The 27779-nt window shown below is 39.6% G+C and overlaps 1 long non-coding RNA gene across 2 annotated transcripts in view; it reads left to right on the forward strand.

Moving 5' to 3' along the window:
* Window positions 1–5256: 5256 nt before the first annotated feature.
* LOC135416953 (uncharacterized) overlaps window positions 5257–27779 on the forward strand; it is an 82121-nt gene continuing 59598 nt past the window's right edge. For both annotated transcript variants that reach the window (XR_010431840.1, XR_010431842.1), the window contains exons 1-2: window positions 5257–5571; window positions 24510–24571. This is a non-coding gene — a long non-coding RNA (uncharacterized LOC135416953). The remainder of the gene's footprint in view (window positions 5572–24509; window positions 24572–27779) is intronic.

Consider the following 27779-nt stretch of genomic DNA (forward strand, 5'->3'; position numbering starts at 1 on the left):
GAATACAGGCATGTTTAAATGTCTGAACTTTATATGAACCGAAGAAGCTAAAAAGAAGGAAGAAGGGAAATTTAGAGCCACCCACTTATACAAGCTTATAGTAACCTTATAAGCAAATAATAAATATATTATTTGGATGAAATAACTTGGAAAGCTGTCCATTCTATTGTGCAATAGTCACTTCTTCCCAAGTAACTAATTCTGTATGCATTTGGCATGGCAGTGCAGATTCTCACCATGACTAATAGCAATTATACCTAAGAATTAGGTATACTTCAGCTGGAAGAGATGTACACAGATATTTTCTACAGTGCACAGAGACAGATGTTGAGCTGCCTTCCAAACGCTAAATACCTAAATCCGTATTTTTAATATATTCTGGCAGGAGTGCAGTGGATCAGTTGCTACATTATTCAGAGACCTGTGCTATTGCAGTTTAGGCTGGTTAGGAGTCAGGTACTAAGAAGGAATGGGTATCACCCTCTTCCTGGGCTCTGAAAAATTTGTAAATGCAAATTAGTAAAAAATAACTAAAATTGTCTTATTTGGAATGTGGCACATGAGAATCTCACTAGAGTTAAAATTCCAACAAAAGTTAAGACAGTTGGAGGGTTCATATAGTTATCTATCCAACAAGACAAGCAAAACTGAGAACTTGTGGCTGATGTAGAGCTGAAGAATCACTCCTGTAATGTTGGGGTGCTGACAGTCTGAGAGTCTGTGTCTGGGACTAGAAATATGTGGCAACACTCAGAAGAACTATAATTAACCTCAGTGTGACTGGAATTTAGCAAGCAAAGGAAATCACCCAATATTTTCACGGTGGTGAAATTGTTAAAAAGAATTCACATTTCCAAGGTTAAAAATAATTCAGAATCTGACAAGAAAAGCTCTCTATGACAACAAAGCAGGCAGAGCTGTGAGTCAGAATGTACACACAAACACAACCGCAACCCAAGCAAACAGGCTGCATCACTTTGTAAAAGTTTATGAAGACCTGTGTAGTGAGCACAGCATATATGAAAGGTATGGACAACATCAGCTTTAGCTTAGAGGAATTTTCACAGAAACAACAAGAATAAGGTAAATGGATGGTAATCAGAAAATTAATGGATCACTTTTTAATTTTAATTCCAAGTTGCTGTGATGGCAGAAGCAACATCATTAGTACTATAAATCCCATAGTCAGTAAAAGGAGTAAATGTAGGCATGACTGTTCATACAAAATTGAGATTGGAACAGCATAAACAATTATTGTATTCTTTGAATATAAGCAGTATGAAGTTTAAATCAGTTCATGTCCTTAGTGGACAAGAGGGCAGGCCATCTAGAGGAAAAGGGGACCAAACTGAATCAGAAGTCTTTTGCAACAAGGAGCTGAAAGATTCCAACTCTCCTGAGATTCATTTCTTCAGGGAAGTCTCTCTTGCCCTCATTGAAGAGGAGTGCAGTAGGTCAATGTTCTGGGAAGTCTCAGGAAAGCAGATGAACTACCAAAAGAGATGCAGTCTGTGGTCACTATGGGGAAAACCAAACAAATCCAGTGTCACTCGTTTCTTCTGTAGAAGTGCCTCATCCCACCTTCAGAATAAACATACATGCCTGTAATGTTTCTCACTATCTAAAAGGGAGATCTTGGAAAGATGGTTCACGTTAAATCTTTTTACCTGCACTCTGGCACATGTATGGTCTGGACATGTCTGCTTCACTTTTGGGGAGATACTGAATACCTGTGCTAATATCATCTGCTGCAGGGAGCAATCTGTGGTCCCTACTCCAAGCAGCAGATAGTGCCTTGTATCACTTGCTCTAATCTTGTTTACATCAGATTGCTGGTGTGCAGGAAAACACTTTTCTTCCTCCTCCTCTGTGTCCCAGTGTGGCATCAATAACCTTCAAAGGGAAAAAAAAAGAGAGACACATTGCTATTTACTAGGAAGGTGATTTGAAGTCCTGAAGAAATGTCTTATATTCCTGGATGAGACATTTTTGAGCTACATTTGGATATTCTTGAGGCTTGAAAGGTCTATTAGGATAGTTCTATAGAACTGTGGAGGTTTTAAAAGGTCATCCTGTGTATGCAGGAAGACCTCTGGGGCACTCCAATCCCAGAATGACAATTAAGTTCCAACACACGAAGAGTACACCTCACATCCATTTGGGCTGTGCCCAATTCTTGACATGTTTCATAGGAAACAGAGCAAAACTTGTGGTATTTGGGGGAGGACTTAAATGGCTTTTTGACATGAGAAAAGTAGGGAAAGAAAACAAGGAGAAAATTGAACAATTTTCTGTAGGACCCCCAGATTAAAGCTAAACTGCCAAATTGGTGAAGTTCTGTGCATAGGAGTAACTAGAGACAGAACCTAACAGACTAAAATATAAAGGTAGACCATAATAAGGAACCACCCCCAAGAGTGAATTTGTCTCCATCCATTAAAAATGAAAGTGCCAGCTGGACGTACATGGATATGAGTGTATAAAATTTAGCTACCTGTAATGATATTTGGATTACAAGTTTAACATTTAACAGCATGACAGTGATGTTACGAAGCGTGAACTGAAAACCTTGAAAGACAGGCCTGGAGTGTCTTACACTGGCTAAGGTGTAATTGTATGGCACACGTATGTGTTGAAGATTATTTCTCACTCACAACTGCAGGACCTGACACCAATCTATTTCTAATAGTAACCTAGTTTGAGGTGTTTGCTCATCTTATGATACAGCCCAGAATACTCCCTTTCTCTCAGGGAACAACAATTTCAGATTTCTTTCCCATTCTATGTAATTTCCCGTGAACTTGTGATGCAAGTTATGCCATAAACATCTTTTTTCACCAGGCTTCACAAATAAGAAAAAAAAAATCCTCTTTCTAGCCTAGATACAGCTCTGATGTGGATGAAACAGCTGTGCTTTTTGCCCTCCCTCACTCCAAGTAAAAACACTAGTTACCTCTGTAAACTGTTCATATTGTATCATCTAAGGATATCCTTAGTTTGTAAGAGAGAGGTAGTTACTATAAACATAAGACCACCAGCATTACCAAAATTCTCGTCATTTTGACCACCACTTCAAGTTTTGGAACAGATGCCAAGGATTTGACTGACACTCAAGAGTCTCCATTCCCATACTCCCTGTGTAAAAGGACTGCAGCTAGACTCCTTCTGAGCTGAAACACAGCATCCACATAGTCATTTTACAGTTAGTACCTTAGCCTACCCTGCCCTGTGGAGATGTCACAAGTTTAAAAAAAATGATGTCGAGAAGCATTTCTGAGCATTGCAGCTCCAGTGTCTCTGCTATTACACTGTTGGAGAGGTCCCTGCACATTTGTGGTTTTGGTATGGGCCACGTGCCATTCTCCCAGGCAATGCCAAGACATAGTTTCCAAGTCAGCAATGGATAGGGATTATTCACAATATACAGTTTACATAATGTCATCTTATTCTGGAGATTAAGAGTGCACAGTCATAAGCAGAATGGACACAACCTCGCCAAGGGCAGTTGGCCTCAAAGCCAGAGGACAGTCTTGGTATAAAAGAACAGCCCTTCATGCTATTTAGTAGTTTTGACTTAACCTCTGATTTTCAACTGAAGTCTCTAGTTCACAGAACCCCCATGTGTCTCATCTATGGTTTGGATTATTCTGTAAGATCTTCTAGGAACAGCCCATGCTTCCCTTCATTTTTGTGTATCTAGCACAAAGAAGTCTTACACCCAGTCAGGATGTTATCTAACATCAGAGCAAAATGAATGAAAATCGTGACATTACACTGTAGTTCCTACTGCTGAAGCTGAATAGAATCATATTTTTATGACCTGATATGAATATGAATCATATCTTTTACAACCTCAAGGTTGTAAAAGACCTTTAAGATCGTTGAGTCAAAGTGTTAACCCAGCACTGCCACATTCACCACTAAACTGTGTCCCCAAGTGCCACAACTAAATATTTCTTGAACACTTCCAGGAATGGTGATTCCACCACTTCCCTGAGCAAAATTTAAGGTTTTATATCCACCTGCCTTGTAATATATGCCTCAGTGTGCAAGACAGTGGCAAGTCTAGCAGTGGATTGAAAGACAGCAGATAATTTTTTCTGAGAACAGTTTAACACTAAAATGTCTTGTACATGAGGCACCAAAACAACATAACAACCCTCATTTCCTCTTCCAGGCTTTCAGTGTGTGTCTCTAGTAACAAATATAAAATAAAAACTATTTTTTCACTTCTCAGATATGCCTTTACACCGTCATTATTTTAAGCCAAAAAAAGTTCTTTTTTTTTTCAACATTTATAACAGAATAAACAAATTATGAGTTAAGAATTTTTCTGAAAGCATCCTCTTCAGATACCTACAGACCCAGAAAGACACAGTTCCCAAACTCTAATAAGCCCACAAAAGATCCTCTGGTGTGCCTCTGACCCTGAATGAGGATGGGAAGACTACCCCACGTGGCCTCCAGCATCTCTGACTGGCACAAGGGTTTCCTCTCTGTCATCAAGACACATCCCTGGCTCTCTGCCAAGGTGTCTCCTGGAGAAGAACTGGCAGCTGGCTGGGAGAGATCAGCAAGAGGAAGAAATCCAGGTGAAAGAAAAACTGATTTGCAAAAAAGGCTGCAGATGCAGCCAAAAGGGATATGACGGGTTTGGTCTTGTAATGGCAGAGGAAAGATTTGGAAGGATCTTGCAGGGTGGAAGAAGGGGGGGCTGGGGGAGGAGGGATGAACATACCTGTTCAAAAGTGTTTAAATATGCCTACAGAAAGGACTAGGGGGAGGTTATCTAGTTACGCCAGCTTAGAATCATAGAATCACTAAGGTTGGAAAAGACCTTTAACATCAAGTCAGCTTCTGAGCTTGTTCACTCACTCCTAAGTATTACTTTATTTAATAACGAAGTAGCAGCATAAGATACCAGGAGCCGTCCGCACGGAGCGGGCACCTCTTTTCTTGGCGTTTGGCAGCGCTCGTCCCGCTTTAAAGTTTTCCGGAGGTGCCCCCCGCACCTCCCCGGCTCCCGCCGCCCCGCCGTCTCTCAAGGCGTGTGACAGAGCTGGCTCCCCGGGCCCTTGCTGCCCCCTTCCTCCTCCGGCGGGAACCTCCACGGCAGCGGGAGAGCGCCCGGGAAGGGCTGAAACCGGCGGATTTCGGCGGGGACAGCCCCGCCTCCCGCCGCCCCCGCTGGCGGGGCGCGGGCGCCACCCGGTGGCCGCGGGGCCGAGGCGCAGGGGCTGGGGGGTGCTGGGATCGAACGGCCCTGGGAATGACCTTCGCGAGGATCGGCGTTAGGAATGAACGGCGCGAGGATCGGCGTTAGGAATGGCGCTGGGAGCGGCGCGAGGACTCCTTGCTACTGCCGGCGGCTCCTTCTGTCAGCTGCTGGTTTAAAGTAAGGCCGCGGGTGGCGGTGCCTGCGGAGCAGCGCGGGGAGCCTCTCGCTGAGGGTTTCCGTGTGCATGGGCTGCCCACAGGTCCAGCGGGTCCTCGAACTTCCTGAACTCGAGACGCTGATGGGCCGTCCAGCATCCCGATTCCCTGCCAATGCGGTGAACAAGAAACACGGGGGTAGGAAAGGAAGCGTAAAGGTGGCGTTCGCATCGCTCCGTGTAGCGGGGTACAAACCGCGCCTTACCCAGAACAAAATGAAAGTATTAAAAGAAGATGGGAGGGGAAGGACCCTCCCAGGTTGCAGGGTCCAGCCTGCACCTGCAGACCTGCCTAGCACCACGAGGCTGCCCCTGGCCGGTTTATAGCGGCAGGGTGGTCCTTGCCTGAACAGGTCTTGTGTCTCCCCCATCAGGGCTGGGGACATCTGCTTGTCGCGAAGGACCCTGCAGATACAGCACTGGGGCTGACCCTGGGCTCTGCCACCTGCCCGTGGTGCATTTTTCCAGCAAAGGCTCCCCCGAGGCATTCTTTGTCTGTTTACATGGCCTGTTTTCTTTGATGAGTAATGACAGCTTGTAATCTCGAATGAAAGGGTCAGTATGGAAAGAGATAGCTACATCTTGCAGTCGGAATGAGAGACAGGGAGTGTTCTCATTTCCTGGGTTATGTAGTACTGATCTTTTAATTTCTCTGTGCCGTAATTTCCTAATGGTCTTCAGGTGCGTCTTTGGATCCAAAGGCTATTCAGACTTTCTAGGAGTAACTAAAAATAAGCAAAAGCAATGGCAATATCTTGTTACCATGACTATCTTTAGATAATTAGAAAGTAACAAATACCTAATTATAGAAACACAGTTTTAGGACATCATCAGTACATCTGTAGTGATGTTTTCATAGACTGAGTAGTCCTTTTAGTTCTCCTCTCTCTTCTTTTTTGGCCTCAGATAAGAGAGAAAAAGATTTTTTGGAGACTTCAGTACAAGAGGCCTACTTGAATCAGCCTCTTTGAATAATTACCTGATCTTTTTAATGAAATAAACACAGTTGCTAAATACTAGTTTTATACCCAAAGTACTGAGGGAGGAAAAGGGTGGCTGACCTGATTTCAGGTGTTTGCAACATCCAGTAAGGAATAATTCTCACAGTCATCTCTGAAAAAGGTCAGAACCAGGACAATTGTGGTGACATGGCAGTAGTAACACAGGGAATATGCATGGGGTGGGAGGGACAGGAGTCAAATGCAGTCTTGCACTGTACAGCATAGCTGTTTTCAGCTGTGTGCCTAAGCAATAGGGGCAAAGCCTCATCCGTTTCTGAAGATTTGAAGTTGGCAACTTTCCAGCAATGACCAGCATAGCAGATGCACAAGACACTTCATATTTCTTCCCTTTATTGCTGTAAGCACAATGAAAGGAATGAAAGAAATAAAGCTTGTACCATTGCTTCTTATCTGGTGTGACAGCTTCTCATGTTTGCATAGGAATTAAAGAAATAAAATTTCTTCCTATCACAGCCTATCCTACCTCACATCTGCTCATACTAGGTAGCAATTTCAGTCTTATCTCTCCAAACACAATACAAAAGTTGCATTCTGAACATAGAGGAGGAGACACCACTTAGAACAGAAGATCCATCAGATCAAGGAAACACACAGAAGTGTTTTCTTCCTGCTCTATCCAGAGCCTAAATCAATGGAGATGTGATGACTGCAGTTATCAAAATCCACTAGTATCAGTACCAGCCTGTAGGAACAGTGGAAATGGCACTAAAGGATACCTAGATTTACTGTGTCCCTGTAACCATTCCAGAAATTTGAGGTGTCTCATTGTACCTTCACCTTTTCAGCTTGACTCTGAGCTGATAAGCTAAAACTCTATTGACTCAAAAATGTGGTAATGAAATACTGACTTGGATGAAAATGTTGATATCAGTGGGATAGGACTCATTCTAATAATTTAGCGCATTCAGATTTTCTCTCTTTCTGCTCTTCTAGTTTATGAAATGATCCAGCATGAAAAGTTTACTCATGCAAAAAAAAAAGTAGCTTTAGTGCATCAGAAAAAAAGGCACTCCTACCTACTTAACCTGTATTTCTTTAAAATTTTAACAACCAAGGATCTTTAAGGAGGACCCGCTTCATCACTCATCTTGCCCTGATATCGCATTGCTTGAAGTCAATCTCTACCCTGTTAGCATTGTGTCCTTGATGGTGGAGAGCTATATTCTCCACAAAGGAAACCCTAAAAGCCTCTACAATTTGAGTAGTGCAATAATGTTCCTTGCACAGTGGGAGCACAGACAAATACAGATGAGATGCGACAACTGGCTCTCTGATTTGTTTTGGTTTTCCTCATGATGCTGATACTAATTCCCCAAGCATAAGATGGAACAGCTTCATTAACAAGCTCTTTTCATCTTACTTTGGATGATAGCTTTTTTCTTGTTGAAAACAGTCTTCCAAAAATGGGAAATTTGTCCAGGCAGAGTTGCAGATTTTTGCCTATAGACAATAGATTTGGACTAAAGATCTTGACAGTCTCAGATTACAACAGACCTTACAGAGCTGGTAGTAGGACCCTTTAGGCAAGCCTGCTTCCTACAGTCTATGAAAGATTCAGAGGTGAAAACCTGGGTTGCCCTGTCTGAAAGATGAATCAGGATATACAAAACCCTCTTTTCTCATCTGCCTCGTAAGATCTTGTTTGCCTTGGTCTGCTGATAACTAGGGATGTCTGAGAAAATGTGGAATTGTTTTCTTTCTAGTTTTTTTAGGTTGTCTCTTGGTGATAGAAAAAGGAGACCAGCCTTCATGTTGGGAGGGACAGTATATTGCTTCCAAATCAATGTATCACTGCAGAGTCCCATGTCTCTGACATGCAGTTCCTCCCACTTCCAGTCTCTCCATCTCTGTTCCATGTTACCATATGCAATGGACCTCAGGATAAAAGCACATTTTATCCCAGAGTAAATTTTTATAACTCAGGATGATACATCAGGTAAACACAGCAGTGATTGTTTACATATGTTGATATTTGTTTGCTTGAAGCAATCATTATGACACTGTAATAAATCCTGCTGTAGGATTAAATGCTCATTTGAATCTTTATTCTTTTCATTTTTAATCCAAGAAATCAAGAAAAGGCCAAGAAAGTTTACAGGTATGATATTCAAGATATAAACTGTGGAATCCCAGCTGAGTTCTTTAAGAGTAGAACATCCTAGAACTGTGACTGATGAAAGTGCCTTGGACTCAGTAGATTTTCAGAATATAAAGCTGTACCTGTGCATAACCAAAGTTATGAAACAATTACAAGAAATTCTTATCCCAGAATGTTTCAGAAGCCCTTTGTGCTTCAGATCATGTATTTCCCAGTCAAGTCAGTAAGAATTAAAAAAAAACCCAAAACTTGTCACTTAAATTTTTTTGCTTCTCTGAAAAAAAAAGTCCCTTGAAACAGCAAATTTTAAATTTACACTGTGTATTTACAGTTTCCAGTAAACTGATACCAGGCAATATATTTCCTTTTAAAGCTATAGGCAATATGCACGCCTTCTAATTTTACGTTTCTAATTTAGATAGCAGCTAAGATCATTTGCCAAGAAACCGAAGCCCTCCAAACCTACTTTTCATGATTTGCCATAGTTTCCTTCCTAGTCTGAGCATATATTTTGGATGTCACTATTTGAGTAATATGACATTCTTTTTCCCCTGGTGTCTTATTCCTTAAGGTAGAAAAGGCTTTTCTCCTTTCAGAATTGCAATATTTTACTCAATAGTGCTGCTGTTGCTGACTGTCAAAAATATCCTTAAAAAAGCAGTAGGATTGGGTTCAGATATATACAAAAAGTGTTGAACTTGCATAAAAGCACAGCTTTTTGAAAGGACAGTTTTCAACAAGCGATAACCACCTCATACCTTCAGGTTTAATATGTCAAAGTCACTCGCAGTAATGTAAATTAATTTGTTGACAATTTGTAGGTGTTCAGTTTGAGTTCGGTTGCACTGCTCCTTTGCTATTTATGCCTGGCAGACATAGCCTGCATATACCTTATTATGCCTTGTGAGTCAGGAGCAGTGTTAATGCCAAGCTGCAACACCTCCAAAATGTGGTAGCATGAAGGGAACTCATGGTGAAGAATATCATGTGGCTGCTGTCCAAGAGGTGGACATCATAAATCCATAGTGGAAGTGTGGGGTCCAGCTTTCCTCTGGCTTGCTGAGGCAGTGGGAGGAAGGGATGCATGAATAAGCTTCTCCTTAGAGTCAAAGGATGACACTCAGTGAAACTGCCTATCAGCAACTCCAAGTGGCTGATGTGCCAGGCATACAGACCTGCATGAGCACATGTAGAAAATGTGTTCAAATCAAACCGTACTAGAAACCTAATGCACTTACATGATCTTTTTAAGCTTAACAGTAACTTTTTTCACATTCATTTGTACCTAGAACAATCCTTTATGTCCAGCAGTTCACTATGTCAAAGGGCACTTAACGTGAAGCCATTTCTCTGAGGAGATTGAATTTGTGGTGACAAAAAGTATCTTTCAAGAGGATGCATTGTGGGAAAGAATGGCACAACCAGCATGTGAGCATGTGAAATTTAACTGGAGATTGAAATAATTAACCCAAGGAATCACTTGTTCTTATTTTATTAAGTTTGGAAAAATTCAAGCAAATAAAGGGAGTATAATGCTATCTTTGTAAGGGCCAAGTTCTCAACACTCCAATGTTCATATTTTATCATTTCATAAAACCTACAGTAAAAAAATCTTTTTTTCGCTCAGTTAGACTAAATCATGCAACTCAGTCAATACACACTTCATGGCTTGATGTAATGCTGTTCTGTCTGAACTCATACCAGTTTTACACCACTGCACACAGGAACTTGCTTTATTTCTGGCACTTATTGAAGAGCACATTTTAGAGTTTTAAAATACTGGCTGATACTAAGTTTCATTACCCCATCATTCAGGAGAAAAAAAAAACCAACAAACCCAGAGAAAGAATGTATTTAAAAATCCCGAAATAAATTTTAACAGCTTTTCTTGTTGCTTCCTGAAAATGCAGCACATTTTCAAAATAGGAACTTAAAATGCTGGGGTTAAAAATTAATAGTGTCTGCATATATCAGCAAAACACACTGAATCCCTCTGTACAACGCTCTGTTTTAATACACTGAGCTGAATTGCCAGTCTGAACCAGTACAGTTTTCTTCCTTCCTTCCTTTTTATCTGGCCCAGAGGTTTGATAAAACCCAATAATATAATAATATACATATTCTATTTTTTCAAATAAGGCATATGTCCAAACATTTTACCCCCTATTTGACATATAGGAAAGAATATTTTAAAAATAAATTACACAGAAGTAAAAAAAAAAAAAAAAAATCAATGTAGATAAAGTGTTCGGCTACTCAGAGATTGGTATCTAGGGGAATTTGGCTTTTCAAATGTTCAAAGACATAAAAAAATCCTTTGTTTGCACATTCCAGGTCTTAATCCATAGACAGACAACTAGATTTATTTCCTTATGGCTTCCATCCTCTTTATGAAGCAACTTTAAGAACAAAAGACTCTACGAGTTACAGAAATTTAGAAGCCAAGGGTTTTTTTTCTGTTGTGCTTGTAGTACTATTCTGATACCCGAGCCTTCCATTTATTTGATGAATTACGGTTATGACAATTTAGGATTCTCAGAGCACCTGCTAATGTACATCAAAATCCACCTTCAGGGAGAAGGGTACAGTTTTATCCATATTGTCTTTGCTAGATATTTAAGTGACCCTTAATTGTAATAGTGTCTTTGGAGAGCAGAATGTGCCAGATTCCTGTAGACCATGGAGAAGTTAAGATGGAAAATATTTGTTGTTAAAGCTAGAGAGAAAAGCTGTTGCAGTCAAATACCTGTGCCTTTTGTATCAACTTAGATTTTTTCTAAGAATAAGCCAATTTTTTTCCTATACATTCTCACATTTCACTATATGTTTGCTTGCAGCTTCTATTCTATGCTAGCTTAAGAAACTTCTGAATATTTTTCTTTACCTCTGTAATCATCCTCTTTCCTTTTAGTAATCACTTAAGCTCGAGGAGAAGGAAAATCTCAAAGGGAAAACCATTTTCACTCTCCAAACTCAGGGGTAAATACTATCTGTCCAGTCTGTACTTAGGCTGGGTCTGAGTTTTCTTGCCATTTTTTTCCACCTTTAAACAGTTTACATTGACAAAAGACACATTAGCATCTCTCACCTGACTGCATAAATCATAAGCTCCTGCCTACTTCCGTTTCCGAGACATTAGTTTGACTAAAGCATATCTTTCAGAGAGAAACTGGTCCCCATCTGAGTATAGCAAGACATGATAAATCCACCACCACCTTTCACAATTGCTGCAGCAGCTATTAAAAATACATGACTTATGCCAAATCATACATCCCAGGTTTTTGGGTTTACCTGTTTTCAATAGACCTTGATTTATTTTTTTTGCTCGCAAACTTTCTCCTTCTCCTACCACTATATGCTGTCCAGGAACTTTGTAGGAGGGGAAAAATAGGTTGAAAAGAGGGAAGCAGAGGTTGAAAGTGGGGTTTTATTTTTTACTACTCTCAGGGTGTACGGAAGAAGTACAAAAGTCCTCCTCTTGTGCTTTCCCAGCTCTTTTACTAATCCTCAGCCCACTTACCCTTAGGCACTGATCCCCAGAGCCCCCTGCGGTCTGCCAGGAATAATAAACACAAATTTGATGTTGATCTATCTTCCTCCTGTTTCTCCTGCTTTCTTCAGTAGATATAAATCCCATCTTTCTCATACGATTCAGGAGAAGTTGCACCAGTTACCAGTTGCCCTCATGGCCATCAAGTCTTGGTTCTGATCCAGCCTTAGGGAGATAATTAATGCCTGTTTGGTAAGGGAAGAAGACATCCATTTGCACCTCTAAGCTGCAAATGAATACAAGCAATCTATGCCACAGTAACCTCTTCTTAGACAATGCAAATGCCTTCCCATACTACTGGCTGTTTTTCTTTTAGTAAAAAAAAAGAGGTGTTATATCCAATTTTTGACTGCATAGACATAAGAAAATAGGGTTCATTTTCCCTTCTAAGTAGTGAACACACAATATAAATTTGCATCAACATGTTGTGGTGTCTGAAAATGGGGCTTTTTGGCAATGTGTCAACTTTGCTTCCTTCCTTCCTTCCTTCCCTTCTTCCTTCCTTCCGTCCTTTCTTTTTCTTTTGCCCTTTTCTTCTTTCTCTTTTTTTTATTTAGTTTTTTTGTGTGTATGTGTTCTGTAAATGTGAATAACCTTGCTGTAACCACAGAATATGCCAAGTTGGAAGGGACCCACAAGGGTCATTGAGTCCAACTCCTGGCCCTGCACAGTTCCCTCCCCAGGAGTCACACCATGTATCTGAGAGCGTTGTCCAAATGCTTCTTGAACTCTCTCAGGCTCAGTGCTGTGAGCACTTCCCTGGGGAGCCTGTTCCAGTGCCCAGCCACCCTCTAAATGAAGAACCTCTTTCTAGTATCCAACCTAAATCTTCCCTGATACAATTTCAAGCCATCCCCTTAGGTCCTGTCACTGGTTACCTCACAGAAGAGATCAGTGCCTGCCTCTCCTCTTCCCCTCACAAGGAAGTTGTAGACTGCAATGTCTCCCTTCAGTCTCCTCCAGGCTGAACAGACCAAGCGACCTCAACAGCTCCTCATATGACTTCCCCTCAAGGCCCTTCATCATCTTTGTTGCCCTCCTTTGGATGCTTTCCAATAGCTTAACATCCTTCTTATGCTGAGCTCTTCTGCGGAAGAAAACTTGTGTCCTGCAGGTTGATACACTGAGACTCTTCAATCACTTTTCACATTTTCTGGCTTTGCTATAACTGCTCTAGAAGTCAACACCACCAGGTTGAAATGGATTTCTGAGTCTGTCAACTTCTGTTTGGTTCTCTTTGAAACAGAAAAGATGGTTCTGTACTGTTGATACAAGAGTGGCATGTATATAAGTGACAGTAATTAATGAGGGGACTGCATATCCTTAGTGCTCTAGCAAATCAGAGCCTCTCATTCCATCCAGGCTGTTAGAAACAAAAACCTCTCAATATCTGTGGCCACACTGAAGAACAGTTAACATGAATATTGTGGAAGCTTGGGGGAAGATAAAACTGTCCCTGGATTTTTGCATATGAAGAATGATAGACTTCCAAATAATCAAAATGGACTGACTCCAAATATCCAGATGTAAGCTAAATTGTAAGAGAAATTTGAAGAAAAAAAAAAAGACTACAGTAAATCCTTTTTCTATCTACAGTGTTTAGATAGATCTCTTGATGAAGGGTTGAGTTTTATCAAATGGAGTTAGAAATAGACTGTCTCACTCTTCAGGAAACTTTCAGTTTCTGCCATTTTTTTCTAAGGGGATTTTTTGCTGTGTAGTAAATTACCCTGAGTTTTGTGCATTGAACTCGGTTAACTTGCCTAATTCCTGAGCAGATCTGTTAGCAAACTCAAAATACAGATTTGAAACTATGAGAGAACAGACAACATAATGATATACCAAATTGTTAGTACAGTGTTAATGGCTGTCTTCATAAGGTGCCTGTGGTCCTGTGAGTAGAGTACAGGGTTAAAGAGGATAGTAATGGACTAATTTTGCTCCTGGTGAATTAGAATCAACTCATTCTCATTTTGAATGAAACCTAATACTTCACAATTATCATAAATGCAGAGAATAAAAAGGTGTGGAAGCCATTTCTAAAATATACAACACAAAGAAAGGGAGAAGACAAAGCTTCTCTGTTTTAATGATTTGTGTTGCAAAGTGAGACTATTAGAACAAAAATCCATACTGGCAATCAAAATTAAATATATATGTGAAAGGAAAAATTCATTTTAAGAGTAGCATTTGAATTGCCATAAAAATTGATGATGGTAGGATCTGCAGGATTTGTTCCCATCTACCACTAATCCATAGGATTGCAAAGAATTGAAAAGCCTACTTTAAGGTGGTAAACACAGGGTGACTTATTCAAACTTCTTGCTTTCACTTAAATTACATACCAACATGTAAGCAATAAGACTTTTCTCTGTTTTCCCCTCTAACCACAGCCTATGCGTAAAACCAGGTAGCAGAAACTTTAGCCCACATCTCTATTAAACTGGGTAATGACTATTCACCATGCAGTTTTTTGCAAGTACAGACAGGGCAACTGTTCAAGAAAAACAAGAAATTTCCTGCTGTATATGAACTGCTCATAAACACTTGAGCCCTGGCACTTTTTACTCAAACCCTGCAGGTCTCAGATGCCTAGTATTAATAGACACTGCTAATTACAAGCAGCGTGGTTAAAGCAAATGTTTTGCCATACAGAACATTAATTGACACCGTTGTTGGGGAGAATGAAGGGCTGTGTGTGTGTGTGTGTGGGGAACTGTTTTCCCAGTGAGAAGGCTCAAGTCACTGCAGTTTTTCCTGGGTTTATTCATATTTTCCCAAAGTAAGTCTAGATTTAGACTGCGTTCTCTGCCTTAGAAGACCAAGAAGGGAACTGGGATTCCTTTCTGGCTCCCATGGTTCAAGGTGGGAGGTAGTCTGCTAAAGACCTATTACCATCAAGTTTCCACAGCCATGCTGGCCAGGCCCTTAGGGGTGTGAAGTCAAGGTTTAGTTCACTGCCTATGCTGTAGCTCTGCTATTCTACTTACCTGTGTCTCATGTATTATACCTTCTGCCCCTGTGCGTCACTCAGCTGTGCCAGTCATCACAGCAAAAAAAAAAAAAAACATCCAGCAGGACCTCCCATTCTTGTCTGAGTTATTCAGAGGATTTTGCTAGTGGATTCCTTTATATATCTCATATTTCTGGTCTTCATTCAGGAGCACAAAGCCTATCTTTGGAGCAGGAGTTTTATTTGCTTGTTCTGGCTGATTCCTGCCTAAGGAGCAGCCATTTTAACTTTTGATGATACTTGAAATCCCCTTCAGTCCATCTACCAGTTTTTAGGATGAAATTAAAGATGATAGGAGATGATGAGTCAATAGCCAGGAGACTAATGAAAATGAGGTAAGTGAGAAGAAGGTATAAGACACAGTGGTCATAACGCATCATATACTTACACAGAGGAAAAGCTGTTAGACGCGATCCCTAAGAATTTACTCTTTCCAACATAGAGCTAGTTGAAAGCTAGATAAATTATCACTAGTAAAAACAAATTCTTTGTAGACCCTGTTTGTCCACCATCTCCAACTGAGTGGGAAGAGTTTTACCTACATGACAAAATTTAAAAAATAAAGAGAAAAGATGTAGGAAATCACTATAGAAATTAACATCTCATCTGACCTAAGAAGGAAAAAAGTGAATTTTACTTCATTTTTACTTCATTTTTTTTCAGAAAGAATTTAAGTATGTCCAAACAGACATATTTACTGTTCTGGGGTCCTTTTAGTCCCTGAATTGCTATTGTACAGCAAGTAAAACCAAAGTGTTGCAGAAGAAAGGGGGAAGTCCCTCAATTTATGGAGTGTTACTTTGCACAGAGAAGGGCTTAGGATTCAGTAGATTTCTAACAGGAGTCATGGCTGACTATGGGGTTGTATGGAGGGACTGGAGCTAGGCTGAGGGAAGTACAGCTGAGGCAGTTAAAGTTTAGATCTTCCAGTCTCCCTGTAAAGTGGAAACAGAAAGACTCTGGGGTATATTCTAAGCCTCTCTATTTAAAGTAGGTAGGCTTTGCAGACAAACTGTGCAGTCTGCAAGGAGAGAACCACGTGTTGTCTGGTGAACCTGCAGAGATGAAATGCCTGAAATAAAATATTTTCTAAAAACATCACTAATATATTAAATATTAACAAAATCAGCTTTACATAATAACGCTACAGTGTCATTTGATTAGTTCTGGTTTGAGAATGCACATTTTATACCTCCCCCTCTTCTGTACAGAGCACAGCAGCCTCTCATGTATTTTTAACTCTGAAATACAAAATTCAGGTGTAGATTTCCCTCTGTACAAGAGAGGGCAGCCTAGTCATGATAATAGCGCCTCCGGAGCTCTGGACGTCTGGAAAATCTGTTACCTTATTTGTTATGCTCGACTGTAAAAATTACTGCATAAATTGAAAATTAATCTTTTTTCTTCATTTTATGGGGGACCGGAGACTACTCTGAGACTTCTTGTCTTTGAAGGAAAGTTACAAAATAAAATCCCTTGTTTTATTCATGGGAAATATCTGCTAATGTGATACAAGTATGTGGGTTTCTTCAGTGATAAATTACTTTACAACTTGTAGTGTGAAAGCTGAGCTGAATCAGAGCCCTGTGTCTGGACTGATCTCATCAATTTTGGTTCCTCAGCAGGGATTTGGCTTTTGATCACACGCTTCTTAATAGATCCAAATATCTAGACACTATGGCCACTTGTGTTTAAATCCTTGCTGCTTGAGTTTATTTCATGCATTGCTTTTTTGTCTTAAAAGCTGAGAGGTGCAGCACAGGGTCAGACTGAAGGTCTGCATTGTCTGGTAATCTGTCTCTGAGAGTGGTTACAGCAAATGCTTGGGGAAGGGATATAACAGATAGGGTGAACACAGAGGGATCGTTGTCTAACATACCTTCCACCTTCCAACAGTCACTGGTCTAAAACAACTTCTTGAGCCAGAGCTAGTATCTTGAGAGCCACTCTTTCCTTCGTCTGAGGACATTCCATGTGCTCGGTATACCTGAGACTGGGAAGACAATTTAAATATTTTCCTTATTTCATTTTAAGACTGCGTTGCTGTCTGAGACAGACTTCCTCCATTCCTGAAGCTTGCTTTCTTTTGACATTTTTTCCTTTCTCCCTTTTCCCTTTCATTTTGATTTTCCTTATTTAGTCTCTTTTATTACTTTTTTCAGAAGTTAAGCCAGCGCAGTCTCAGAATCATGCCGTGGTGTCTTCTGAAATTGAGATCTTGTCCAAGTTTCATTTCCATCCAGTATGCTTCCTATACTTGTGTATAAAAGAGATATCTATGTTATTGTCTGTTTACAATTCACTGTTAATCCCCCTCAATTCTATAAATTTATTTTTTATTTCAATACATTTCATAATATTTATTTTTCTATTTCAAGGTATCTGTTTCAGGAGTGTGCCTTCTACATTGATGTCCTCTCAAAAAAAAAATCAAATGTCCAGTGAAAATCAGACTTGGGTAATCTGGTTTGCTGAGATATGGGAGACTGAATTCTCAGAGACAGCAATAATCCTCAAAAAAAATGTCACATCTCATTGTTCTCTTTAAAGAGCGAGGGGAAAGGACTGTTTCATTGCAGAGGCTAAAGTTGCTCATCATTAATGCTTGTCTGGCCTGCCCACACTCTTGCTACTTGCCTTGCAGTTTTCATGGATTAAGGCCACTCTTACCTTTAATGTTCCTCTTTAATAAGACTTGTCTCCCTTGTTTAGAATAGTGTTGAACACAAAAATGAAAGGAAAACTAAAACTCATAAGTGGGGACAAGCTGAACACTAGTTGGCCTCTGGCTGTTCTCTGTTTCTCTGATTTTGCCCCTAAGCTTAAAGCTCCTGCTATCCAAACCCTGCTTAAGTGCCCACACTCTTTACTGCAGAACTGCCTTGCTAAAGAGACAGGGTTCTGGCATCCCTTGTAGTGCATCAGTGGCATTAATTTCTTTGCCAGTTAGAATAACAAGGAAAGATGCCTACTGGATTTTCCTCTCTTAAAGCAACTCTCATGTGATAAGGTGTTGGCAGCGTAGGTATTTCTCATTGCACTCATTACAACATGATGGTGATTTATGGATGATTTATGGAACAGCTAAACCACAGTCTTAGTGTGAATGCCCTGGTTAGCTGTGGAGGTGATGTGTGCATGGAAGGCAACTATTTGACTCTAGGACTAACTTTCAAACCCACAAAGTTCAAATAGGTTCAGAATTTACTCAAACACATTCTCACATTCCTTTATTTTACAGACAAGGGTAATGATCCTAAAAGCAACTGCCCTGCAGCGTCACTGGAGTGAAAAATTGAAGGGTTGTTTTCCAAGTAATCTGACTCTGTACAGCTGGATCAATAGTCAATATTGCCAGGTCTTGGCTGTCTTGCTTCTACCTAATTTTTACCATTGCATGTCACACTAAAGACCAATGTGGAAGACCATTAAGAATTTGGAGGGGAAAAGAGAATGAGAAACCATACCTGCTTTCAATCCTCTCTACTTTTCAATATACAATATGTATTGAAGATTCAAGCAGTCGTGTAGGTTTATAAATTGGACAGAGATGTGTAAGTTCCTCTAAAATTAAGAGCTGATCTTTATTATTTGCAAAGACATGGGTATGGCATAGGTATTTTGCTCAGAAAAATTATCCCGGAACTGTCCAGGCTCATGTTGAGCATTAGTAAAATGTCGAGTCTTTAAATCTGCCCAGTCCTTAAATCTAAATTTTAGCTTCACGTTAATGTAACTTTTCTAGTTATAATTTGTACCCTCCCCCCAAAATTGTTTCAGCTGCTTTTTAATGTGCTTGCAACAATCGTGTAAAAAAAATTCTAGTAAGTTTGAATCAAAGTAATGGAGACCATGGGGCACTGGGAAAAAAAGGTGTCAAAAATTTGTGCCCACAATTTTTTTAAATTTTAAATGGGTCCCCTTGCCATCCAATCAGTATGCCTTGAAAGCTTCTTTGATACAAGAGTGGGTTTTTTCCCTCCTCGTTTTAGCCCTCTGGAAGTTCTGTTTCTAGAACAGAACACATAATAAGACTGATGTGACCAGGAATTATTCTTTACAGCTACCTCTGACAGAGAGATAATGAAGAAACAGAGGGTGACAGTGTCTTCTACATCAGCTGCTTTACATTTGCCAGAGAGAGGGAAGCAGATCAGACAGTCAGAGTTTTATGAAGCTCAGTCCCAGACGCAAGACTAGTCCATGTTACAAACAACTACTTGTGACTGAGCAAGACATCTCTATGGCAGCACTGCCCCAGCCAGGCTGCATGCTAGAAGTGTAACAGAAACCTGGCAGGGATGTGGATATGTCAGGAAAGTGTGTTTTTTTAGCAGCAGAGGGCTCCTGACCAGCAATATGTAGCAGATTTGTGACCACAGATGCCACTTGGGTGGTGCAGACTAGCTCTGACTGCTCTCAAGAATTTGTCCAATAGCTCTTTAGAAATTCCACCTGGCGAGACTTATAACATACCTTTTCAGGACATTGTCACTGACTTCCTCGAACATCTGTAAATAGCTGGTTTGTGTATGTTCATGCACCGTGGAGGATAGAGTTTAGATTTTTTTACTAAGGTTATCCTTTTAACACAGGGCCAGATTGTCAGGGGGGCTGATCTATGCTGGGGAGAGCTGCTTGGTTGACTTAGTGGGTGGCATTCTCATAGCTGAATAACAATTTCTTTGTTTTGTTTCTTTTATTGTACCTTTACTCTTATGTAAAGGACCCACTGTGTTTATATATGAGCAGATTGTTCTCCTGTATATGAAAGCTGTGTGTTTTCATCCTGAACATTGATTCTCTCCCCAGCCTTTACTAACATCACCCCGAAAATCAAATTTTAAAAACCCAACCCAGAAATATATGGGCAGATCAACAATGGCTTCATTCACTTTTGAAAATCCTTTCCTAATGGCTAAAATAAAAAGGATTAGTAAAAAATTTCTATATATTTATTTTCTGTCATGGATTCTTTTAGTTGCTGCTGCATGAGAAACAGTGAGAACTTGTAATGAGTAATCGCTTCTGCAACAAGAAGCTATAATTTTGATGTTTCACATGTCTGGATGACTTTTTGTTTTTCTTTTCTGTTGTGACTTCACTTTCAAATTTAGACCCAACTACACCAAAACTACCAAATTGATTGTTGAAAGCTGGCAATGAGTAATGGCAGTTGTACTTTCTTGGAATCAAATAATAATTTACTGGATTTTTAAAAAAAACCGCAGAAACCTTAAAATAAACACAAAACTTAACAATTATGTCTTTAAATTTTTTTCCAGAAAAAGAAATGGTTGATTTAGTAAAATTTAGTAACACTGGTAAGAAAATGTGGGGATATACTGAATATGGACAAAATGAGAAGAGGGTGGATTGTTTAATTATCTGATAACTTAATGAACAGTTTTCAGTCATGTACATTTATCTTGTGGTTTTTGAATAATTCTACTTGAATTCTTGATCAATTTACAAGCTCTGCAAACCTAATTGGTCTTTTTTTTCCTTTTTCTTATTTCATTTCTGAAAGAAAGGGAAAACATGAAGCAGTTTAATTACATTTGGATTGAGAAATGCATTAAAGGAAGGAAATTGTAAAATATTGAATGTTCATGGGTAACTTCCCCTGATGATCATTCCTTTGGCATGTTAGTTAGATAAAATTTGTCTCTTTTCTGATTGCTTTCTATGTTCTCTCCAAACATTCTGTTTTGCCTTCTCTCTTTCTTCTCACTATTACTAATTAGCACTCTGATAAACCCTTATATATCACTTAGCATTCACCATTAGAAGAGGTACATATGAGGTATAAAAGTACATTTTACTTAAGTTCTTATTTAAGTCTACATATAACATTATTTTTTTTAGTGTGAGCGTGTTTTCGATATGCACAACAGTTTTATTAAGACAGTTAGTCTTGTAAGGGCATGAGAGATTAAATTTTAGATAAATAATTCACCCATTAAGTTACTTATGAAGCTCTTTAGCACAAGTCTGCATGCTTTTTCTGATTAGTGTTGGTTCCTTCAGTTTGTCAACTCCTCACCAGTGAATTTGGGCTCTGTGGGATGGAACACTTTCTTGTTGCTCAGAAGAAATATACCAGGGTATTTTTTCTTTCTGTTTTGGGGTTTTTTTTGCTGCCAGCATAGTCATGGAAAATAAAAGGGTCAGCTACTAGGAACTTGATATTTTATCTCTCTCTCTTGACTTTATTGTGCCTAACTTTTAAGAAATTACTTCACTTTTTTCTTTCTAAGCAATATCTATAAAATCTCAGTTTTCAATTGATGCTTATCCTGTGCAGTCATTGCAGTTTTCTTTGATATATCTATACTACTTGCATATCAGTCAGATTTTTAAACCCTGTACCATGCTTAAGTTATAAGGCTTCTGTTCCATAAATGCACTGAGGTCTATGCTTATGAAGCTATTCAAATCCAAACATGTGCTGAAGCACTGTGATGACTGGGGGAAGGCTACAGCAACTGCTTCATATAAGCACAGAGCTCATTTTTTTTTTTTTTTCAAAATTAGACGCTATAAAAGTACCTTATAATGTCTGTTGAAAACTAAAGAAGATCTCAAAATGTTGGTAGGAGAGCAACATGAGCAATGCTGTGGTCCTACTTGTACTGCACCTAAGGCAAAAGGTTGTCCTTACCGTTTCTTTACCGTGGGTTCCTAATATGACACTCTGTGTGTCTTAATATGGTTAGGGAAAAACAATGTTTTAAAAGTTGCAATTTCTTTCCTACCATGCTCCTATACCCAGGAAAATGCCAGTTCATGTTTTGGAAGAATGTCCTGAGTATTTGATATGTAGCTTGGAGCAGACACAGCAGAGATGGGCTGCATTGGTGGTCTGGGTAGATGAAGCAGGTGCTAAACCTTGGGATCTCCTTGGAGAAAATAGAGATTGCATGGAATCTCTCAAAAGAGAGTAACTGAGGGGGAATATTAGGCTAAAAACCTAACCACTTGGTGTCTTCTCCTCCAGGGATAAGCTGCTTTTCAGATGAGAGGGGGGTCCTGCTCTGCACAGACCCTGCAAAGCTAATACTTTGGTCTTTTCTCCATAATGCTGACATTGAATTTTTACAAAGGTTGTAGTTCTGTTTTTAAAGACTTGGCCTGGGCTCCAGCTGCACAATACAAAGCAGTACAGAGTAAGTGGTGCCTCTGCAACATGATCAGATTTCCTTTTTAAGACATTGGCAAAGGTTTCCCAGTAGCTGTTGATCCCAGCAGCTCATGTGAATCCTGCATGTACCCTGTTCTCCTCAGTTATTTGCAGCACAGAGACTGTATTATAGCCAAGTCTTCTAAAGTTCTCTTCTTCTTTAAGTAGCAGAATACATCCACGTTTTCCCAGTCTGCTTACATCAATGTGGGATTTGGCAGAGGATCCACCTAAAGAAAAGGCTGAAGGTCTTTTCTCCTTTATTGGTTTTCTTTGGAGTGGCCTACAAATAGTTTCCATTCCTTATACACATCTCTAGCTCTTCAGCTCACTAGAGGAAACTAAGACACAGAGATATCTCTGTCCCCTTATGCCTAGCTCACCCTTCAGTTGTGAGCCAGTTAGCTGAACTTTTTCTCCCCTTGTGGGGAGAAAACTTGTGTAAATGAGGTTCATCAACACCATAGAGCCTGTGATTTAGTTATGTTAATGAATGCTAAAGCAAGTGATGCCTCCAAACAACACCTTCAAACACATCCAGATCATGTGACTACTAGCAGTCCCCGAAACCCTGATCATTTCTGGTTTTGTACCAGACCAGAACAGTCACGCATTTGCAGGTCCTACCTCTCAAGTATTCATTAAATAGCAAAACAGACTCTAGAAGCAAAATTTTACATTTGACCTCTTCCATCTAATGCCATTTGACATAAATTACTACCTGCCATGTTGTGCCATGCTATACCAAAATAATCTCACACTTTTACTAGACAACTACCATTACAGCAGAGCTATGATGTGCACAGTAAATCCACATTTTTGTTGTCTTGTAAATCACTAGATTTATATTTTTCAGGGGAATGGTAGTGTGGTGACAGTGGTAGTAACCAAGAGATAAGACCTCGTATTGTCTTTGCATGGATCTTCAAAGAAGATTCATTATGATTATTCTTGTAAGAAAAGAATGGAGGCCACACTAGATGATTTTAGAGAGGTTCTTTATGATCTACAGGGAGAAGGTGCCACAGAAGTCAAACCTTTCTCACACACTGTGCAAGATGGTATCTCACTGGTTTCACTCATCTTTTTTCAAAATAAAACTGACAACAATTTCAGAGTCATTCATTTTGAAACTGGCAGGAAACCCTGAGAAATGTCTAATTTGGTACCAGTATAGTAAATCACAGAACCTAATCCAGGCATATCTGATCCACGCATAATAAATTGTGGCTGAATTGGAGCATTTTTGCATACTGAAAAAAATCAGAATTACATTGATGCTTCAATAAAAGAAGAATATCACAAGTCAGATGAACACAAATCATTTAGGAAAGAGAAAAACATTCGATAAAGATTAACCTTCAAATGAGGAAAGATTATTTTTTTCAATGCTGCCACGAAAACAATCTAAAATGTCTCCTTCATTGTGTGGTGCAATTAATTTGAACTACTTCTGTTTCAAATACAATGGCTAAAGACTCTTTCAACTTCTAGGTCACCAAATATCCTTACCGAGCTATGCTCAAGTCACTTCCACACTTACACACAGTGTAGGGTGTGGAGAGATGATGTGAAATATAGGTACATATGGCTGTATAAAAGAATTCTTGAATTCCTCTCCTCATGCTTCAAGTCGGACACATACAAGCAACTTCTGACCTGGGAACCACATATCTACTTTAACATTAGCATCATTCTGGGCCCATACTCAGGCACATCACTGTGCTAATCCACCCCTGTTCTTTAGTACTGATATCTGTTTGGGTAATACAGTATATAAGTAAAGTGATTGGCTTCATCTGCATATGTCTGTGTAGTCTCTCCTCCACAGAGATCTGCTGAGAGTGGACCTGATTGAAATTCTTGTGAAGCTTCCCCATATGTTTTTTTCATTTAAGACCAGTGAGGTTGTTGCAGAGCTCTCAGTGGGATAGAAACTTAGTGACTGCCCACCTTGAGACTGACTGAAAAATGTTGTCTTTGATCTCTATACCCTGAATTAACCAGAGTTCTAGTTATAGATGAAATTTCCTCCCCATGCAGTCAGCCACAGCTGTGCTGGAGGAGGGGATGAGGGTGGCATTGTGCTCTGTGAAAATGAGATCTCGCAGGAGTTCAGCTACTAGTTTAGAGCAAGTATCTACAAAGCACAAAACAAACTAAAATTTTAAAAAGTTTATGTCATGACAAAATGTATCTGGATTTTTTCAGAACCAGCAAAAGGCATGTCCTGGATGCAGACACTGTTTTGATGTTCCCTTTCCGAAGTACAGGTATCTTTGAACTCAGCAATGCTATTGTATGGTTAATTTCTGTTTTAGCAGGAATGTAATATTGCACTTTTCTCTAAATTATTTGGAAATGATTGAACCATTTCAATGAAACTTTCCAAAATAAGTCAGCCTGAGACAGATACCTTGTCTGGGAAAGTTCAGCCCAAACAGTTAAAGGTTGTCAAAGCTTTATAAATTACTTAAAACAGTATCTTATAATGGTAGACATTGGGCAGCCCAGCTGTACTTGTCGCTAGCAGCTCTGCCCAGGCTCCCTAAACTGTCAAAAGGTGTTTGTGTTTCAGAACATTATTTCTACAGTCTATTTGAATTGGCATATGTTTGTTTTTTAGCTGCCAGTATTACATTTTGCTTGAGATAAGTGAGGTGTTGAAATTCCAGCTCAGAATGTGCTTGGCTTGTAGCAATTTCAATTTATATCACAACTATGACAAAGCAAGTGGATTCACATTTTTTAAAGATATTTTAAGGACAGGGACTTCTGTGCTGGCCAAACGAAGGTGTGCAACGCCCACTGACCACATGAAGGTTGTTCTGGGATGCCTTTGCAGAGTGCTGGCTTTGATACACACTGAGTGAGGCCTCAGGCAGGTGGACAGAATTTGAGTACTTACCTTGTGGAAATGTCTGGCCCAAATATTCAGATTCTGTGTGGATGAGCTGACTGGGGAGCATGAAAGACACATCAAATTGTGAGGCATAGAGTTGTTGTCCTGTGCTAGTGGCTGCAGCATCTCTGTGCCTCTCACACAAGTCCTGATGGTGATATGGGTGCTCGTGTCTTCTATTCCCTCCTTGCAGTGATCTCGTCTCTACAAGGGTGGCAAAGGCAGCTTTCCCACTCCATGAGTTATATGCACTTCCAGGAGACACTCTCAGTGGCTACTGTTTAGGACTGAATGGGCACAAGGGATCTTTTGTTCCTCCCCGGGGAACCAACCCATGGGGAATTGATTCACAGCAGAGTACCTAACACGCAGGCTTAAAGGCCAACCTGTCTGTTCCTAGCTGGGAGACAGAAAAAAAGCACCTTTCTTCTCATAATACTCAAAGATGGAGACCCTAAATTTCAATTTGCTAAATTATGTATAGTTACATATATATTATATAGATAGATCAATTGAATTTATGTGTACAAAAGTATTTGATTTTTTCAAAGGATTTCAAATTCTGTTTAATTCTGACTGAATGTAGTACATTGTCAAGAAAGAAGATTCAGATTGTTACTTGAGAATTATCGAATTATGGAAAATAGAAACATTCTATTTACCATGTTGAGGTTTTTTTCATTTTGTTTTATAACAGAACATTTTAAAATCAACTGAAAAAAACTGCACAAAATGTTCCATCTCGTAGAAATCTTGGACTTTTCCTTTCCCACAGAATTCCAGAATCCTGAAAAAATGACAGAAATTTGGCAAAATGATCATCCTTTAATGATATATTTCAGTTTTGCTAGACATATTCTGACAGAAATACCTGGTTCTGAGTTTCTACTAATTGTAAACATATAGAATTAATCCTACCAGCTGAGTGCTTATAGAAAAGACAAGAGAACATAATGTAAGAAGTGTTTCTTGTATGTCTCTGAATCTCCATGACAGATACCCATTTCAACACAGCTGAATACAGTAAGGAATGGTCTGTGCCATTTGCTGTGATATACACAGAGCTGCTCATGTCCTCTTCCAACACAGACACACCTGTAGCTGTGTGGAAATGTGTTAGCTGAAATATCAAGGAGCTGCAATATCTTCTTAGCTTATTAATCACCTGGGATCATTACTAAACCCATGAGTGTTTCCTATACAGGAGTGCCCTAGCAACTTTTTTGGTAGATATGCTCTGCAGAAGGTGATATCTGTGTAGATTAATTAGATCATTGTTCCAAACTGTTCTTCATATTGCTCTGGAGGCCTGGCTAATAATAGTTCCTTCTTACATTTGTGCTCTATTTTCATGTGAAATGGAATTTCTGTCCTTTCACTAGATGTCAAATATTGTTCATAACAGAAATAATATCTCGTGATCTAGGATATGGTGTAAGTCTTGGTATGTTTGAAGTTATGGTTGCTTATTTGGACATGTCCTTTAAAAATAGTGTTGCTGCATAAATTTTTCCACCTTTCCAAATTTTGTGTATTTTTTTGTTTCAAAGGATTGTGATACTCTGTCTTTTTCAAATGCTTAGAAAGCCATGGTTGATAACATTGTCTTGGTTTAAAATTAGGTAGAACTTTCTCTTAAGAGACACAGTTTTCTTCTGTTTGCCAAGTCTTTGTTAGGCCTGAAATAGCAGATGCCTGTATCAAGCTAAATTTCCTGAGAAGTTTTGAGCAAAGATGATTTGGCATGGGAAGATTAAATTGTGTTCTCTGAATTAAAATATTCTGCTAATTGTGCTGTCACAGCTACAATGGTCTAAAACAGTGTGCAGATAAGGAGTGCCTGGTAGATAAAGGTAAGATCCTTTGTCTCTGCATTGTTATGAATGCTCCAATAAAGCCATTTGACACTGGACAGTGTTAAAAATTGTGTCTACCCTGAGCATATGCCGCTGGACTGAATACGTTATACACTGTAAAACAGCTAAATTTGTCTTTTCCAAGATAGAAATAGCAGGAAGTTTCCTGAAATCAGGAAACGAAACTCTCCCTTCTATTAATTTAAGTTGGGGATCCCTGTGTCCAAATCTTCTCTCAGTATTAGTGAGGTCTCAGTGTAGTATTAAGAATGCTATGGTGGTTGAAAGGTTGGCACCAAATGTTAAACTGTGTTGGTTGGTTATTGAAAAGCTTACCAGACTACTTGGAGGAATGATGGTGCTAACTTGGGCATCAATCACTGCTGCCTTTACACCTCTTTTATCTTTTTCCCTCACAAATGTTTCCTTTGGCAGCATTACTTACAAAAGGAAGTGTCAAAAAAAAAAAAAAAAAAAAAGGCAAACAGTACTAACACAGCTACATGCCTTCTAGGCCCTCACCCTTCAGTAGGACTGATCTTTTATCTCTTCCTCCTTTGCTATCTTCTCACTCAGCCTCAGCTGGTACTCTCACAGAGTGGGACTTCTTCCCCCATCACACATCTGGACACGCAGGACCTGTCTCTACCATGTTGCTTCCTCCCATGCCATAGGAAAGCCTGGTCATCCTCTGCCATGGCAGCTTTCCTGCTGTGTCATCTC

Source organism: Pseudopipra pipra, chromosome 1, assembly GCF_036250125.1.
Source record: "Pseudopipra pipra isolate bDixPip1 chromosome 1, bDixPip1.hap1, whole genome shotgun sequence".
In the NCBI taxonomy this organism is placed as follows: Eukaryota; Metazoa; Chordata; class Aves; order Passeriformes; family Pipridae; genus Pseudopipra; species Pseudopipra pipra.